This window comes from Rhynchophorus ferrugineus, unplaced genomic scaffold, assembly GCF_030347505.1.
Source record: "Rhynchophorus ferrugineus isolate W39M unplaced genomic scaffold, kcgeb_rfMv2 rfM3, whole genome shotgun sequence".
NCBI lineage: Eukaryota > Metazoa > Arthropoda > Insecta > Coleoptera > Curculionidae > Rhynchophorus > Rhynchophorus ferrugineus.
The window spans coordinates 22,015,802-22,036,796 of record NW_027472582.1 but is presented as its reverse complement, the minus strand read 5'-3'; the positions used below and the strand labels follow the sequence as shown (position 1 = coordinate 22,036,796).

Genomic DNA, 20,995 nt, shown 5'->3' with positions numbered 1-20,995 from the left:
CTTTAGAGTGTCTGCTATTTCATTCAATTTCAATTTACGGTCATTCAAACTCGTTTTGTAGATTTTTTAAATGTTTTCGTCGGTAACAATCTCTTTTGGAAGTCCACTGCGTCCATCGTCTTCGGTGCTCATTTCACCACGTCTGAACTTATCATACCAATCCTTGATGGTTCATTTTCCTGGGGCAGTGTCCGGAAACTCGGGATCAAGCCAAGTTTTTGCTTCAACTTTTTTTCCCTTCAAAAAGCAATATTTTATCAAGACGTGAAATTCATTTTTATCCATTTTCTTTCAAAATAACAAAAGTTGCCTCACTCAAAATGCTATAATTCACAAACTAATGATCCGACAGCTGTCAAATTTATACATGCATCTTTTGAGGGTTAGGGCTAATTAAAAAACATATGGATTTAATTCTAGTAGCGCCATCTATGTGTCAGGCCGGGGACTTTTCATTTGACCCGTTACGTGTAATCAAAATCAATTTTTTTTATTTATTGTTTAACTACATTTATTATAATGCCTTCAAAGTGGACATTTATTTAGAAATTGACTTTTCGAATCCAGGAGCCATATCTGGCGAATACGGTGGTGATATGTAATATTTTAGAGTTTTTATGATGACATTCACTCACAATGATAGTCTTGTTACTATACATCCTAAAACTTTTCATTTACTTATTTTACTTTTACTTAAAGTTTTAAATCTGGCTTTTTTCCTCAAAATTAAATATATTTTTAGGTCGCCATTATCTTCAGTTTAGCAATTTTAATTTCAATTGAAGACGCTAAAGATTAACCAGAACGAATTAAATGTTCCATCATATCGACAGTTTCTGGATGCCCATATTTTACTTATACAATATAACATTAACACCATTTTATGTTGATGTTTTTCAATATAAAAATTGCGTTACAAACTTATTTGTTCCAACTTAGCGACAAAAAATAAACAATAACTCTAAAGGAAGGAACTTTTCACATAATTAATTCCCGGTACTTTTTTGACAGAATCTACAACGTTTCACAATCAAAGAGTTGCATAAAAAACCTCAAAATTAATTCATAGTTTTATTATAGGAATATAAAAATATTTAAATATTCAATTATAGGTTACCCACAGATCACATTAGACGTAGGTTAAAATGTACATAATTTTAGAATTTTTAACTAGATTAGTCAACGAGAATCCCTTATTCTAATTATTTTCTTTAAAACTTTTAAACTAAACAGGTTATATAAGCGAGATCAAACAATTAAAACTGTTTATTTAAATGAACGAAATCGGATAAGGATTAATTAATTATTAGCCATAAAAATACACTGGACACTAGTTCGAAGACAAACGTGATTATCATCGTTTTTGATGGGATTATATCGTAATACACTACACGTTGCTGATTGTACCATATGGACAATAAAACTTTATGATATTCTGCTTCGGTCTCGACGCGGATGGCGCTAACCGATGACTTGTGCTTTATATTGTCGTAATAGATTTACTTTTAATCGCCGGTCCCAATAAACCACAATCTCATATTTTTTTGTCAGACAAGTATGACATTTTCAGTCAATTCGTATTTTGTATCTTTTCCATCATTTGTAAACTTCTGGAAATAGCTGATCCGTCAACTGTTAAGTTCTCTGAAAGCCCTTTAAAAGTTTAAGCAGTGTTTTCGTTCAGTTGATCTCGCAATTCAATGTTTGTGAACTCCTTTGGTCCTTCAGACTCTATTTTGTTATAGGAATCAACCATTTTTAAAATCGTCGAAGCCAAAGCCGATAATTGGTGCAGTGTAAAGTAGCATCAGTCTAAGCATCAAAAAGCGTTTTAATGAGCTTCGGTGGCAAATTTCTCAAAATCAAACAAGAAGAGTGATGAATGTCGCAAATGCAATATTGAGCGTTCCTCGATTAGCCCCTGTATAAACTAAATAATTCAATAACAGTTATTTTATATAGGTAAATGTGAAACTCATCAAATTTCCTAGTTAGTTTGGGTTGTTTAAGAATGATTTACACTAATAGATCTCTGATCAAAATACATACATGCACCTAGTATTATTAATTGCTAATATCAAATAAATATATAGCTGCTGATCATAAGAGATGTGTTTGTTTTTGACAATGTTTTTCTACACATTTCGAAATACCCAAAATGGAAGATATCTCCCACTATACATATACTTCATATAACGCTTCATCTGACTCTTGTTCCTTCTTGACCTCTTGTTCTGATCAATGGAATATGATGATGAAGGCTCCAAAGATGTTAACCCTTCACAGACAATATTTTTGATAACATATATTTTCTAATTTCATCTTAAATAAACCATATTGTATCATCAAAATATTCTTACTTTTAAAAATGCGACTATTCAAATTTCCATAATATTTACTTTAATCGACGAAATGATTATAAAATTTTATTTATAAAAACCGTAGTACTTATTCCTGAATTAAACATATATCAACATTTTTAATATATACATACTAACCTGTAAATGAGTTCTGAACGTATATCACCGAATCACAGAAATACATTCACTTTTACCCGGTTCAAATAAATATTTACGAAATTTAAGGAAACAATCATACTTAAAATAGAAAACTGACTATCACCGTATAAAATAATAAGATCCACGTTCTTCGGATACAAAACCGAAATGAAGCGAAGCTTTGATTGCTTATTTTATTGAACCGGAGCCATACGTTTGTGATATTAATAACCATCGATAATAAATTGTGAGGCTAATAAGAATTGCACTAATTAAAAAACGGAAATGCCAAAGGCTTCGTGAGTTTTTTCTGCTTTATCAAGCATATGACCGTATTCCATAGTGATTTTTTATGTTTACGATAATGGTGACATGAGTTCGAGACAACAATTAAATTGTGAGACCGTAAAACTGTTTATATTTTGTTGATAATATATCACATATATTCATATATATTCGGAAAAATACAATATAAACTTATTTTTGTAAAATGAGTTACGAAATGGTCATAAGAAATTATTCGTAATCTTTAATAACACTTTATTGACTTTATTTGAACTTGTAATATTCAGCAATGGATCAGAACCAAGAAGCGTCCATAAAAAAACGTCATCAAGAATATCTTGAAATGATAGGTTGAGATAAACTAACTTAACCAGTTTAAATCTGTTTCCATCAATTTTTCCAGCAAAAGGCCAAATACTCGCCAATATTGAATTTGAATGGTACTGCTATGCAAATAGTGCCAAATATTTAGGAAAGAATGACATTATTATGACACTGAAATTTAAAGAAAAATAAAAAGGAATCAACCGATCTGGAATTAAAATATACAGAGAGCTAGATTGGATTTTATCCCCTGGCTCCAGAAAATTTCATACCTCGGTCTCCAATGCGATCGCAGATTCCAATGGTCAGCCCAAATACAGCATGCCATTTGCAAAGGAAATGGCGTGTACAGCTTATTATTTCCACTCCTCTCCAGAAAAAGTAAACTCCCAATCCCCCTGAAAGTGACTCTGTATAAAACGCTAGTCCGTCCAGTTTGCCTCAACGGAGCACAGGTGTGGTACATCTATGTCTCTGAGAGACGACTTGAACTGCTACAAGTGCTCCAATCCAAAAAAGCCCGCGCGTTACTCAATGCCCCATGGTTTATGAGGAACGTCAACACCCACCTCGAATCAGGCATCCTGTTTGTGAAGAATTTCAGGAACATGCTCAGTCAAAGGTTCTCCATGGGCGCCTTAGAACACGACAACACCTTGATTAAATCCCTACCCATCCACAAACCTCGGTAGTAAACCAACTATGACAATCCCAGTCGTAACCCAGAGTCACTGACACTCGCAAAATATCCATACCCCGAACCCAAAGCGAAATCAGCAGCTTCTAGCTGGTCACCATGGAAAATGAAAAAAAACGTGTGACGTATTGCAGTACAGGGTCCTTGTTAATGAATCAAGCAATCCTTTAGATTGCATCGGGAGCTTGCCAAACAACACCCTCATGAAGATGGGCAATATATTGCTTGTAGACTAATGAAAAGAAAATGCTGAGAACTTTTAAAAACAAAAGATGGAACGTAAGTGAAAATAATTTAAAATAGATCAATAAAGACAAAACTAAAGATTGTCAAAAGTAAATTAATAGATAACTCATTGTAACGTACAAAATGTCTCAAAAAATGTGTTAATGTGTTATATTTTTTGTATATTACTTGGAGAGCATCCCCGAAGACATTTGATCTTGCGCAGCCTTGTTACTGGTATGGTTACTATTTTCACTGTTAGATTTTGGTATGCCATGCTCCAGCAGAATTCTCTTACCACCTTGATCACTGCATGAACTAAGTCGGCATTGTATATTATTTGATTCAAAATAGTAAATCGTTTATAATTTTTGTCAGTAATGCGGTACAAAGATAGTTATGACATATTTCGAGCGCTTGCGTGCTTGAAAGTTGAAAATTTTGAAAGTCACTATCAGATTAAATAACACCTTCTATTTTTCCGCTTTCTTGATAGAATTACTCCTTTAGATATCAGATTTGGGCATTATACCGATCTTAAGTGGTGAAATCCTTAAATATTGTGGAATATTCTACACGCTACAATTACCAATTCACCGTTTTTGTAAATATCGAGCCATAAACATATACTATCAACACTAACATGTATAGTTAATCGACATTAACAAGTCGCCCTTTCACTGTTGTGATAGTCATCTAGTAGATAATAAATTTATATGTGTTATTAACAATATAAAGCATCCCATTTATCAGTAATTAGTAGCCAGACTGGGTAATGATTGCTAGTATGCTCCAGCCTGTAGGCCTAAACAAAAAAAATCAACAGGTTGATGTATAATTCATGTCCAAACATACACAATCTCACAATTATCCAGAATAAAATATTTCGAATATTATTACTGCGTCATAGTAAATAAATTTATTTGTGGTTGATAATAAGATCTAAGATTTATAATTGGTAAGATTTATAATCTAATATTAATATATGTTATTTAATACTGGCGGAATTTGGGAACTTAAGCGATCAACTAAAATTCAATTAACTGAATGAACTGAAAAAGCTGAATATATTGAAACTTGTATGAATATATGAAACAACAATAAAGATTAAGGATATGGTGCATGATAATAATCTATAACATACAATTCTAACATTGAAATTATGACGTTAAATGTCCTACCTACAACCAGACCGTACAAGCACCTATAATATTAAAATATACTATATAAATAATACTATCTTTCCATATCGAATCCAGAACGAATCTTGATGCAAAACTTCGCTGGAAGGAACGTATATAGAAGAAAAGAAAAGAACTGGTACTGAAATATAGGAAAATGTATTAGCTAATTGGAAGAATATCACAATTAACAGTACATAATAAATTGCTATTATATAAGCAAATATTCAAATCTATATGGACATACGGAATTCAATTATGGGGATGTTCTGCCAAGATTAACATAAACAAAATACAAATTTTTCAGAACAAAGTCCTGGAGGTATTGTGAGCGCACCCAAATACTCTAGGACTGATTACCACAGTCAGTCAAAAAATCAAGAAAACTGCAAGGGGGTATGAGGAAAGGCTCCATTCTCATGAGAATATTGAATCATTGTACTTTTTGGATACTATCAGAACAGGATACAGACCCAAAAGAAACAAACCATCTAATCTTGTGTAGTGTTAAGTAGTGAGGTGCATATAATAAAAAATACAGCAGTGACATGTATGAACATTATTTCTCCAGAGACTGAGATAGGGCCGATGGGTCCTCCTATTTATATACCTAGATTTAAGTTATCATAAAGACAAAGTAGATAAAGACATTGTAGGTTAGTCGAAAACGATTAGTAACAATGCAATAATTAAATAATAAAAAAATATCTTTGTAGCGAACTTCAATTACATAGTTTGCATCCAATACCAATCTTCTTCAATTTACCAGAAAGATAGTAAGAACCCATATTCAATTATATCGAAATCAAGTTAAAGTCATCAATTGATTATTATTATTCATGCATATTACGTCGTTATTTATGTCAAAAATATTTTTCATATGATATTTTCCAAGAAATATTTATAATAAAATCACGAGTTAATATTATTGATATGTAAACAATAAATATTTACAAATAAGTTGGTGCATTCACATAAGAGTTGTTTTAATTGACGTGGGTTGCTATTGATGCTAAATGAATTGAATATTTATTTATTCTCCATATATAATTACAGATTAAATAATATTGAATCATATGCATTCTTTATTCCACTGAGTTCATTTAGTTAATATCTTGAATAGAGAGACTACAAGTCATGATAAAAAATTATAATATGGCTGTTATAAACTTAGAGTTAACACAAATAATGGTTTATAAATAAAAATGGTACTAGGATCAAAACATTTCAAAATAAAACGCACAATAATCCTCATTGGCATAAACAATAGTTTTTTTTTCTGTTCGAAATAGTTGTTGATTTCGAGTTCTCAAATCGTCTAAACTCAAATGGACGTCCCCGGATTTTCAATTTAAGAAATGGTCATTCCAACGGAGCTCAATAGGGCGGAATGATATCTATTCATCAGGATAATCTGCTTCAAGAGTCAGCGCTCCTTTCATTTGATATACTTTTTTATAGAACTGAGAAATACTAAGATATAATTAAGAAGGTTAACAAGTGGCATCAACTATATCTCACATCGAATACTTATTGAGGGATGATTTAATATTCCTTTTCTTAATTTGGTCCCAGAATATGGCCTTTCAGAGAATGGCGGAAAAACTGGTTGTGCATTAACAAAATAATAACAAACTAGTTTTTGACTCCACCAGTACTAACACACTTCGTTTACCACAACGCCTTTTGCGTGCAGAAATTATAACTGTAAATATCAATATAATATCTTAAACAAACCATTTTTTTCTATTGTAAAATTGTAAATAATATATATAACTTTAATCTAAGAGAGTTCGAGTCAGTAAGATTTAGAAAACCTGGCACATAATATTTACTGTTAATATAAATTTTACTAATATAAACTTCTTGATTAGACCTTGACAATTATTTATCAGTAAATATACAAATTAGTTTTTTAACAAGCCAATATTTTTGTATATATAAATTTTGGGAACTGAACAATAATAATTTGGACTGTTAGATATTTTATTTACAATAGATGAGAAATCTCAGTATGGGCATTTTCACAGAAATACTACATAAATTAAGTAATGACATAAGCGAAATGGAGGTAATCGATTATTTTTTATTTCTAATTAAACGTGCCAGTTAAAATTCTTTTAAGTACTACTTAACCAAACAGTTTAATACAGAGAAACAGTAATTAATCGGCAATGAAAAGCACAGACCAATGCAGCATTGATTAAATCAATAATGCAATAACAATAATTTTAAAATAAAAATAAATTATTATATATTTAATGCACGTATTTGAAGTCGGGTACTATTGTAACTTTATTTATATAATAAGTTCGCGGATCGTCATATATTCGTCGACAGTAGAACTAAAAATTCAAAGTAATTTTAATATTTCATAATTCACAAAAATGTAACGAAAATGTTATGACTGAATTCAATTTAATCTGAAGTTTTATATTATTGCAGACATTATTTACTCAGAATATGTGTATATTATATTAGAGCAAGCCTCATTGGAGAACGAATGCGTCGACAACAACTTGACGAAAATGTAAAAGAGAAAATCCAACAGTAAGCAGTGACATCCAATGCATATTAGTCCTGTTATATGAAATAACCCATATTCTTCATGCTGGAAGCAAAATTCTAATCACAGTCCTTCGCATTTTTACCTAGCATGTGACCAACCTTGGAGAGCATTCCTGAAGACATCCGATCTTGCGCAGCCTTGTTACTTGTTACGACATTATTTATTCAGAATATATGTATATCATATCGGAACTAGACTCGTTGGAAAATGAATGCATCGACAACAGCTTGACGAAAATGTAAAAGAGAAAATCCAACGATTAAGCAGTAACACCCAATGCATATTAGCAGTCCTGTCGTATGAAATAACCACAGACCACATTTTTAGGGTACTAAAAAATATATCAAAATTATCTTCAAACAACAAACGAACAGGTTTCACGTGCTTCCCAACTTCAAAGCAAAAAGGAATCAGTAAAACTAAAAATACAAAAGACATAAAATAACATTAATCACATGCAAGATGTGAACATACAACCTAGTCAGATTTGGTTGAATACTGGATGGATACTGATAATTTATTTTGATGAGCATTTAGATAATTTGAGGTTCTAGCAACTCCACGAAACTATTTTTTGAAAATATCAACACACTTTTGAGAACACTAAAATATTACCAACAAAAATTGAGCGCTATATCCAGCAGTTGATCACTAATCCGCGAGTTACTGAAACAGGATAACTTAATATGAGGAGTATCAGTATCAGAACTCGAGCTCTGAAAATCTACTCAGTAAAGATTCCAAAACTGCGGCTGGTTTTAGCGAATCAACGCGTCTTTAATTCGGTAGCCAGTAGTTTATATATGAGCAAAACCCTAACTCTCAATTCTAAAAAGTTCAAAATTCTTTTTATTGCTACATATGACACTTAACTCTACCATCGTACATCTGAATTAAACAAGATACTAGGAAATGATGGGAACTCGGCTTCTTGTTCCTTTGGGATTAAACCAATTTTTGAGCAATCATGGATTTCCTTCCAATTCGCCAAATAGCAAATTTAGATAAGAACATAGTTCGTAAAAGCAAACATCATTTTTCATCAAAATAACGCGTTTGGTCGCTATAAATAACGCAGCTCAGAAACCATTGAAAACTATTGATAGAATCAATTAGTTAAATCCAGCTCCCTCTAGATTCTAGTTGTTCTCATGCCCGAAAGATGTTGCGTTGAAAAGTACGTTGCGATGGAATGAATAAATCGAAAACTCGTATCGTACTTAAAAGAAACTATATTGGCATATAAAGTCAACGTTACAATTATAAATCGGTCATTTCTTTTTCATTCCCAAAAATTTCAATATCATAACTAAACTTATTGAAATTTGTATGATAATAAAAATATAAATAAATAAATTTTTATAGGAATATATAATCAAACTGAAAATCATTTCTTAATACCGTTATTTCTTAAATTTAATACATATATAAAAATTAACAACTTCTCGTTAAGGTCTTTCTGATCAAGAATCAACTGACATCAAACATGTATACTGATAATTAAAAGGCGTGAAATAAAAAATAGTCTTGAGTAAGAGTTATGACTACAATTTGTTTTTTAAATATATTAATCTGGAAAGAAAAAAAAATTACTTGTGAAAAAGATTTGGTGTTACGGTAAATTATCTAGGAAATGAATTCTGTATCCTAAAGTTTGATATTAGATGTATTTCGAACATTTCGACCTAAGAAGTCAATATCACCTAGATTACTACAGCTTAAGGTATTATATTTGTTTTATTGAGACTTTCATAGTTAACACATTAAAATCAGAATTGTCTGAATATTAACCCAATGAAAGAGTGCATTGGTCATAGGTAGAAGAGAATATGAAATTGACTTTGAAACACCTTTGTAACTTTAAATTAAAAAGATCTAGAAGGCCGAAAAAACTGAAGGCTAAACTTTCAGTCTGACCGTTTGAAGCAAAACCAGAAATATTGAAAAATCAATTTAAAAAAAAGTATAATTAGAAATTCTGCTGAGGCCTGGTGGTACGTTTTTATTTGTGATTGTTCTTAGGACAATAGTATGAAATCCGACAATAAAAATGATCCCAGTCATGCCAGTAACCAGGCTGGGTAAAACCGGATGTCTTGTGGGATTATCGTCATCGATTATTATTATTTATATTAAGTTGGTAGTTTGGAACCTACATTAAACACTAGGTCCAGTTCAGATATACCCTAGTTGGTAAAAAGGAGACTCCAAAATATGGGAATGATGGGAACTCGGCTTTTTGTTCTTTCAAATTCGCAAAGTAGCAAATTTAGATAATAACATAGTTTGTAAAACTAAACATCATTTTTCATCAAAATGACGCGCTTGGTCACGCAGCTCAGAAATCATTGATAGAATGAGTTAGTTAAATCCAGCTCCATCTGGATTCTAGTTGTTCCATACCCCAAAAAAAGTTGCGTGAAAAAGTACGTTGTACTTTTTGTCAGAAGAACAGGAGAAGGCTGTACCAGAGGAGAAAAGAATAGGCTATTTGAAAAACCAATACTGCGAAGGAATGCATAAATAGAAAAATCGTATTGTACTCAAAGAAAACAATATTGGCATATAAAGTCAACGTTACAATTATAAATCAGCCATTTCATTTCCATTCCCAAAAATTTCAATTTCATATCTAAACTTATTGAAAAAAATTGTATGATAGCCAGGATTTGTCCCAAATAGATATTACGATGCAACAAAACATTATTTGAAGTAATTATCTGAAATATGAAATTGTTGGCGTTAACAGTGAACAGCAACAAGAATGAGTAATATTTTTGCTTATTATTATAATTTTGGTTTGGTGAACACTTTAAACGTACTTATATTGATACGGTTCATAAAAATACTTTATTATCAAGAACTGAATGTTTAAAAAATTGTAAAAACCTGCTTGTAGTTTCTAAATTGGAAATATTACTGGAATTGATATATTCACTAGGTATTAATTATTTCGATTGATATCAAAGGTCATATGGACTTTTGAATAGCTCATAGATAACGTTGATTAAATTTTTGAATAAAAAACTCAAATTCTGATAGAAAGAAAGATTAAACAAAAATATTTTAGATATAAAAACAACAAGGTTTTTTGAAGAACATATTGAATTTACACTAAAAATATTGAAAATGTCGAATTCAACGATATTTTACCTTCAATATGATAATATACAAAGAATTTTACCTTCTAAGTTGATGCAAATAATCGGAGGAAACATCGACTTTCAGTATCGAGTGATGCGGAGACACTGAAAAGCGCCTGAAATTCCCATCAATCAACTTATTAGCACGAACTGCATTGTTTGAAGAAGATAAATTCGACAACCAAACATTTTGACGTTATCTATTAGCACCCCACAGAAAGTTGACGTACATTTTGACTCATCATCATCATCGATACAACTAGATATATTCACGTGACTGCGCTCAGTAAAACATGCTTATTATAAATCAAAACCGCCAACGAAATAAACAATGAATAAAATAACAAGTTTTTCACGAAGCTTGTTTTGCGCAATATAACTGTGCTGTTTGATCCGCTTGATGTTGATTCTCTAGTTAACATTATGGTGTTAAATTAAATTAATTTCTTATGATTTATCGTCATTGGGATGATAATACTCATACTTTGTCTACTTATGCAGACGTAGATCTACATAAATTAGTAAACAGATGGGTTAGAATATTAGCTATATCGTATTGACTAGATTACATAACTATTGCTGTTTTGAAAATGCAGAATATTTTAAGCCCCAAAATTTATTCAATAAAAATAAGAGCTCTTTAATTTCAAATAAGAGATTCTCTAGCCACATGGGAAAAAATTTTTATTTTAAGACTGATTTTTTTATTTACATTGCACTTTTTCTGTTTAGAAACATCGAAGATATTAATATTATTATCTAAAATTAAAAAAAAAACATAATTAATTGGAATAAATAATTGGATGAAGACTTGGACAATATAAGTAAACCAAAGTTAATCGGTGCACACTGAATTTACTTAAAATCAAATTGCACTTGTAAATGTAACAATGAATAACAGTGTCATCTCAGATAGCAACAATTCCAAGTACCTTGGGATGAACCTCGATGAAAAACTTCATTTGTAGAAGCACGTGAGAAAGGAAAGAAAAGAAGTGGAATTAAAATATAAAATAATCAATTGGTTAATTGGAAAAAAATCTCAATGTTCGTAAGTTACTATTGTATCAGCAAATTCTAAAACCAATATAGACCTATGGAATTCATTTGTGAGGACGAAGAAAATCCTAAGAACTATTGTAGATGCAGTCAGCTACTATAGAAATAATTACCTTCATTAGGACGTTCATTTACCTACTGTTGTTCAGTAAATCAAGAGAATAACAGAGACATGATGAGAGACTCCAAGTTAATACCAATGTATTGCTGTTGGACAACACTCGCGCAGGACACAGGCTTAAAATAATTAAACCATTTGATCTAGCAGTGCAATGAAGTGTATTTAACACAGAAAACAGCAGTGTTATAAACAGTTATTATCGTGAACATTATTACTATAGAGACTAGATGTTAGCATTGATGGATGCTAAATATATATATCTGTTTTTTACGTTATTATAAAAAAAAACATAAAAAGTTGCCGGTTAGACGGAACCGACTAGTGATAATGTATTAATAAATAAATATATCTAAAATAATTCAGAGTTCAATTCAACATATCCTTTTCGTAAAATCCCCCGTAAAATCTAACTCCCCTTTTAAATATACACTTTCTAATAAATAAAATACAAATTACATTTATTAAATTAACCTTTCTCTCATAGAAATATATAATCAAACTGAAAATCATTATTTAATACTGTTATTTCTTAAATTTAATACATATATAAAAATTTACAACTTTTTTCTCGTTAAGGGAACTGACTCTCTGACTGGAAATAAAAAATATACTTGAGTAAGAGTTATGACTACAAATATATTAATCTGAAAAGAAAAAAATTGTAATTGTGATAATGATTTGGTGTTATGGTAAGTTATCTGGTAAATGAATTCTGAATCCTAAAGTTTGGTCATAGATATATTTCGAACGTTTAAACCTAAGAAGTCTATTTAACGTAGATTTCCACAGCTTAAGGTATTATATTTGTTTTATTGGCATAACTTTTTTATTATGAGTCAATGTATATATTTTTGTTGAGACTTTCATAATTAGCGTACTAAAATCACAATTGTCTAAATATTAACCCAATAAAAGAGTGCATTGGTCATTACCTTTGTAACTTTAAATTAAAAAGATCTAGGAGGCCGAAAAAACTGAATGCTAAATTAACGACAAGCGTTCAATATCTCCGTTTGAAGCAAAACTAGAAATATTGAAAAATCAATTTAAAAAAAGTATGATTGGCAATTCTGCTGGGGCCTGGTCGTAATATTTTATTTGTGATTGTTCTTAAGGCAATAGTGTGAAATCCGACAAGAGAAATGATCCCAGTCATGCGAGTAACCAAGCTGGAAAACACCGGATGTCTCGTGGGATTATCGTCATCGATTATTATAATTTTAATATATTATTTTTAACTATATTTAATATATTAAATTGGTTGCTCGCCAATCGGTAGATTTAATGCCGAGGACCATGGCTTGGGACACGCATTAAACACTAGGTCCAGTCCAGATAGCCCTCGTTGGTAAGAAGGAGAATCTAAAATATATTAAAAGAATAAATAAAAATCGCTCTTTCAAACAGATACGACTCCTTAGAAATTAAAAAGAGTGAAAATTTAAAAGATCACTCTCAGCCTTTGCTATAGCATTGTGATATTCTCACAAATCAGCTGTGAAACAATAAAATCATTTAATATTAGCACATAATTCCTTTAATAATAAATATTGGGATAAAATGAATAATTCTTATAATTTAATCTAATCTAAAAGTTTTTCTGTGTGTCTATTTCTTGTAATATAATATTTTTAATTAAAATCCTCATTGATCTTATTCCATCTTAACATTTCCATTCATATATAAGCAGGTATAGTTATATCTTCAAAATTATAAGACATAAATTAAAATGTGAATGAAAAATACATGTTAATTGACATAATCTAATTGATAAACAGTTCACAACATGCATGTTATATAAAATGAGATATTTCACGGAGTTCTGGGTTTATAAATAATTTATAACCGTTATTAAATTGTATGTATTACTTACAGAAAACCAAAATACCTATAGGTTTAATATATGACAATGCATTAAAAGATTAATTTGACCACAAAATGCATTTTTCAAAATGACAATTACATTATTTTACTTTTTAATATGCCTATTGTCATGCGTTGTTCTGGTCTCAAGTGCTTTTAACCTTCTGTTCCTTATGATTTTAGTCCCTACTTTTTTGCTGCTCTTCCTCTTGCCTACACCCAAAAGGTCAATTCAATTTAACGTCCAAAAGAACATTAAAATCTCGCTAAAGAACCTCATCTCACGATCGAGAGATATATTTGTTATTATTCTTTTAACTCTTATTGAAATTTAATATAAATAATTTTAACTGCCTAAACAATTCTCAACACATTCCAACTATTACAGTAAATATTAAAGGCATTTTAATAAAAACAAATAATAAGTACTAATGAATAAATAATAAACGAACTCGTAGAAATAATTTATAATTTAACTAATTACAATTTCAGGTCAGGAAAAGATAATGCACTTTATTATATAGTCGGTTTCAATGAACTTGTTTCAAAGTAAATCAAAGGTTATTATTCGGGCCTTGTCTAGTAACGTTGTATTTGTAATAATTATGAAGCACATGATATTAACAACGTACATAACTAAGGTTATTTCAGCCAAGCGGTGCCAAGAACATCAATTTCAAACATAAATTAACTTGAAACAAATAAAAACAATATAAAATAATATATATGCTTTTGTACTTTTTATTCCGGTGAAGTGAAGCTACATTCACAACAAACATATCGACATTTTTGTATCTCTATTTTATTATATTATCTAATACGACAACCCAACATACATATAAAACAACAAATAATTTGTAACCTAAGGTATTAACTCATAGAGCAGAATTGATAGTACAACAATAGAAATAAATGATTTTGAGGCAAAAGTAAAAGTTAATAAGAGAGAAAGAGAAATGAGACTAAATAAAAGGCGAAGCCTAATAAAAAAAGAAAAAGTAGATTTTTACCAACCAAGGTTTATTTGGATTATTGTTGCTGCACGACGTGGGCTTTGAACCACGGTTCTCGACATCATAGAGTATATATAGAGACTTTACTTAAATATGCGAAACTGAGAAAATGTTTTGCGCGGTTGGCTGGCTTTAAAACCACATTTTTAATTGGTTCATTTGAGTTTCCCTATAAAGGCAATTGATTGGCTCATTTTTATAATGCGATTATTTGTTTATGACGCCATTTGTGTGTGTTTGTGTCATTATAAAAGGTTAATTGAAAACTTCCCGGCCTACCATAGTAAAACACATTTTTTGGCAAAATTAGATTATTTTATTCAACATAATTCCCTTCAAGGGTGATACACTGATTATAGCGACCCTCCAACTTTTCGATACCATTTTTGTGGTACCATTTGTCCTTTGCTTCAAAATAGTCCTCAGCTTCGACGATCACATCTTCATTCGCCGAAAATTTCTACCCAGCCAGCATCCTTTTGAGATCTGAGAACAGGAAATAGCCCCTCGGGCCAGATCTGGAGAATACGGTGAATAAGGACGCAATTCGAAGCCCAATTCATGGATTTTTGCCATTGTCTTCATTGACTTGTGACACGATGCGTTGTCTTGGTGAAGCAGTACTTTCTTTTTCTTGAAATGCGGCCGTTTTTCGACGATTTCATCTTTCAAACGGTCCAATAACACTATGTAATAGTCGCTATTGATGGTCTTTCCTTTTTCAAGGTAGTCAATGAAAATTATTCCATGCGCATCTCAAAATACAGACGCCATAACTTTGCCAGCAGACTGTTACGTTTTCCCATGTTTAGGAGCGGGTTTATCGTGTGCAGTCCACTCGGATGACTGTCAATTGAACTTACTAGTGAAATGATGGAGCCATGCTTCATCCATTATCACATATCGATGCAAAAACTAAGGTTTATTACACTTGATCATCTTCAAACACCGCTCCGAATCATCATTGTTCAAAAATGAGCTCGCGCATTAGCCACTTTGCACATAGCTTTCTCATACCAAAATATTCGTGAATGTTATGATGTACACGTTCAGTTGATATCTTTAGAGTGTCTGCTATTTCATTCAGTTTCAATTTACGATCATTCAAAATCATTTTGTGGATTTTTTAAATTTTTTCGTCGGCGACAACCCCTTTTGGATGTCCACTGCGTTCACCGTCTTCGGTGCTCGTCTAAACGTCTAAATTTACCATAACAATCCTTAATGGTTAATTTTCCTGGGCAGTGTCCGGAAACTTGGCATCAAGATTTTGCTTCAGCTGTATTTTTTCCCTTCAAAAAGCAATATTTTATCAACACGCGAAATTCCTTTTTATCCATTCCTTTCACAATAACAAAAGTTGCTTCACACAAAATGTTATAATTCACAAACTAATGATCCAACAGCTATCAAATTTATACATGCATCTTTTGAGAGTTAGAGATATGTTAGGCTGGGGACTTTTCAATTGACCTGTTAAAGTATCTTCATTATAAAAAGTGTTGTGAATTCAGTGTATGTGCGGAAATAAAAAAAAACCAGACTTCGTTTTCCTTAGATGATACAGCCCAATTAGCTATAATAAGGATGTGCGTGTGACTTAGTATTGCTTTTACCTGGTACGTATACAATTATTTGTATAGAGCATTTGTGTTCATATATATGTATATACTTTTTTACAGGAATACGACACAAGAAATTATTAAAATATTAACCAAATATTAAACTCAAAATGTGGCCAAATGGGGTAATGCTAAAATTACATTAAAGGTAAATGGGATTATACTACATGAAAAGTTTATTGTTTTTAAAATGCCATCAATAAAAAACTAAATTATTCTAACGAAGTTGATTTATTTTAAACATATGTATGTTGGTTAAAGTACTTATTATTTTGGTTTAAGTCTCCTTAAACTAGATAGGCGGGATTTTTTTTGTTTATATTTCCAACAAGTATGATAACGAAATACATAACACAATCTGTAGTCCAATAAGATGAGCCTGATTTTATGGACAAGATAGTATCTCATTATTGTTGTATTATGTTGTTAATAGATCTTTAAGCTGTCTCTTTAACGTCTCGATTTTACCATAATAAGAACAGAAGAGTAATTTTAAAATATATCCTACATTCTGATTTTTTGTTGCTATTCTTCAAATTATTACTTTTTGGTACGTTTTCTCCATTCTGACGTTTGTCATACAAATTAACAGATTTAATTATCCATCCCACAATTTTCAATACATTTTTATGTCGAACAAGTAAGTAAAATATTAACAGACACAGACTATCAGCTGTGCAGCTCTGCTTTCAGTATAAGAGAACAAAAAGATAGAAACTTTAATAAGTCTTATTTAAAATGGTAGCACTAAAGCAGAATGAAAAACGGAAAAAGCGCATATAGAAAATATATACTTATATTTTAGCCTTTTAATATATTATAATATTTATAATATTTATATATATATATATATATATATATATATATATATATATATATATATATATATATATATATATATATATATATTTAATTGATCAATAGGATGTGACGTGAGAGGTTAGTCACGTGATGAGTATGAAATGCCTTCCTAATAATTTTTTTTTACAAGTGCCTGAAATGGTAATTTAAAGTAACCAATGAAATGCAGCGAAATGAAGTTCTCAGTGACCCCCTACTAAGACCATCAGAAAACAATACTGAAATTATATGTATTAAGTTAACACTCTATATATTACTCCATGCTCAACATTTAGCCTACATACTGAAGACTGAAAAGGTCAACAAACACAAAGTTCATTCATGGCTCTGTGGGATTCCAGTCCAGACTGTCAAAAAATTAATTGATTTGAAGGAAAATTTGAGGAAAATAGAAACTAAGCAGATAAATGAAAGAGAAATGAACACAGAAAGATGAATTTTAATGAATTATAAATCAAAATCAATTCCTAAAACAAACATTTTAAGGCAATATGTTGAATGTTGAATATGAAAATGAATTCTGACATGCAAGTTCATACAATATCATATGTCATGGCAATTGTATCCTTTATTAAAGCTTGCGTCAACGCCGACGTTATTTACGAGTTTTTAGATGAATTGTCTTCTCCCATTGACCAATTGCTGCGCGATTTTGTTTTCAAAGATTGTCTCGCTACAAAATCCGATCACGAATTTCATCAGCTGACTAAATATGTTAATATCGAGGCGTCTTGGCGCTTTTATCACCTGAATCGTGAGTATAGAATTGTTACGTCAGCGCGTAACCTGAATTTACGGAATAAATAATCAGCTGGGTCAATCCAATCTCTCACGTGATTCGAAATCGGTCATTTCGATCATGTGACTGCACCATGCGATTTTCACGGCCAGCTTCGCGACTCTAAAACATTAATTATTCAGTAACGCAAAAAATACAAGACCGGTACTACTAGAAACGCGAATCTTCTATTCGTATAGTCAACAGATAGATAATGATCAACAGGTTGCTGGCACCATTAAGGACATAATTACAAATCGTGTTAATAATCAATACCTAAAATAATTATATATTTGTTAAGCACACATCGAAAGTAATTTAAATTGTTTTATTTTTTTTATTAATCACACCTTGCATTAGATATGCTTATTAAAATTTTAATTTACAATTAATTTATTACTACTGTTCTGCTGTACTTGCATTAATACACAACAAGTAGGTGTGGTTTGATTTGCTTCAATCTTCTGATTTCCTGCGTGTTGTCCAGCCGCTGTACTTCTTCCATATTGCTGCGATTTAGCAACCACATTTCTTGTTTTAAGACGAAATCTTGGATCACTTCGTGTATCCATTTGATTTCGAGGTCATCGTGCAGCTCTTCGTTGGTTACGTATCGATAAGCATTAGTAATCAATCGCAGAACTTTGTCTTGAGTGGGTTGGATTTCTGGTTGGATTGATGTCTTAATACAACCACATATTTGCACACCATAGGTCCAAAGTGGCTGTATGATTTACTGATAGACCAACCTCTTTGATTTTAGGTCAAGTTGAGATTATCTTCCGACTAATTAGGACGGTTGCTTGAGTTTGCATTTAATCTGCTCTGCTTTCTGTCCAATGTAATGTTTCTAGCTTAACCTACCATATTATTTCAAAGGATTTGGCTGATTCTGCCTGAGAACCCGCGCATCTATTAATTAATATAATTAGGTTTTCGTCATTTCATCGCAACGCAAAATTAACGGAGATATTTGAAACTTTTAAGCTTATTTTTCAATCTGTAGTCCAATTATAGATTTTGTTAACCGCTACTTGTAATTTTTCTACAGCTTTAAACAAATTAGTATCTTTTTCCATGATAACAATGTCGTCCGGAAATGTTCGAAGTACTGATTCTTTTCTTGTTGGGATATGAGTAGTATAGAGCAGATATCTGAGTGGTCCCAAGATACTACCCTATGGAACTCCAGTCGAAATAAATTTAATTGTTGCCCCTTCATGCGAGACCCAATTTTCTATGGAAAAAATATAATTCCGACAGTAGAAAGTAATTCCATGGTAGTAGTTTTCTTATTTTATATGTAATCCCAAATTGGTGCATCCACAAAAAGACCGTGGATTTTCCAAATTTAATCCAAAGACTTGTAGAGAGTAGATTGTCTCTGAGCCTTGTTAAAAATCACTGAAATCACTTCAAAACGAAAATAGGCGATTCTTGTAGTTGAAATTAAAACACATAGACGTAAACATCACGACCTTCCAGAAGGAATACGTGCCTCCTAGAGGATAATTTGTGTGAACTAGTTAAGGGTTGTTATCTCTCGCAGAAATGACATTAGAATTTTGTAAGGTCTGTGTCTACTAGGATCACTGTTATTAAAATCTGTAGAGGACACTTGAGACTTTCGGATAATAAAGGAATATTATTATAGCTTCATCGTGCCATCTTTATTGAAGAATCCTGCATATCAGCAATGACATCTGCGTTCAGCATGTCAGAGAGATAAATTGTATTGTTAGGTTTATAAAATTATAACATTTATTTCGCAAAAAAAAACCTTTTTATGTAATATCTGCATTATGACGTATAAACAAATCCACGGAATTTAAAATTAATTGGAAAATCTGACGTCAATTGAGGCTACAATATGTTCATTATGAAAAGCAACAAGAAAGTTCAAGAGGTCCCAACAGCTTAACCCACCTATTGAAAAAATTGACTATGAGACAAACAACTTAAACAAAAACGAAATAATTAAAATCAGCTAAATGTGCGATGTCGTAGAGTAGTGTGTAAATTAAAACGTTTAGCACCATCCTACCTGGCTATAGGACATATATAGACTTAATATAACTTACTAATTAAGATATATTTTACACACGAGATAACTTAATGAAGTGATTTTCTACATGTCATGTATATAATATAATCATAAAAATATTTATTGCCCATGACGTTAATTGTTAAACCACTAAGAGTAATTATAAAAAATATATATTTTTTTATAATTTTTAAATGACACACTAAGATTAACTATTAATTCGGTAAACTTTATTTTTGTTAGTTTATTAAAAAAAATCACGGTACATGAATAGTGATCACAATTTAATCAACAAGTGTTTCTAATTAAAATAAATTCATTGGGTAAATTGAAATGGGGAAATCTGAATCAAACAAAATAATAAAGTGAAATTCATTTTTAAAAAGCGGTAAGTCAAGTTTTATATAAAATTATTGCTAGCAATGATACTTGATTATGATGATTTTATAATTCTAGGGTAAAATATTAATGCATTCTCGTTTTAGCAATTAAAAAAACATACCTTAAACCACAAAATATATCATGAATCCTGTTACCTTCAAGTCCTTTGTATTATAATAAATCTTATTGGTACTAATGTATCCATATAAGACATACTGACACAAATGTATTCAAAGGGCGATGGGCAATCAATACTTACTTAAGGATTTGATTATAACTGAAAGCTGCCCAGAGGCCACAACGATCACGTACATCCTTTTGGTTGTTTCTT

General features: G+C 31.0%; 1 protein-coding gene across 6 annotated transcripts in view; it reads right to left on the bottom strand.

Moving 5' to 3' along the window:
- The window catches only part of ClC-a (chloride channel protein 2), a 107,396-nt gene that overhangs the window by 60,692 nt on the left and 25,709 nt on the right, over positions 1 to 20,995 (bottom strand). For 2 of the 6 annotated variants that reach the window (XM_076398402.1, XM_076398407.1), the window contains exon 1: positions 10,964 to 11,226. The exons of 3 other annotated variants lie outside the window; for them this stretch is intronic. The gene's annotated coding sequence lies outside the window, so the exon portion shown is untranslated. Of the gene's footprint in view, positions 1 to 2,498; positions 2,628 to 10,963; positions 11,227 to 20,995 lie in introns of those variants that run through there. One more of the 6 variants, XM_076398405.1, reaches the window with a different exon arrangement.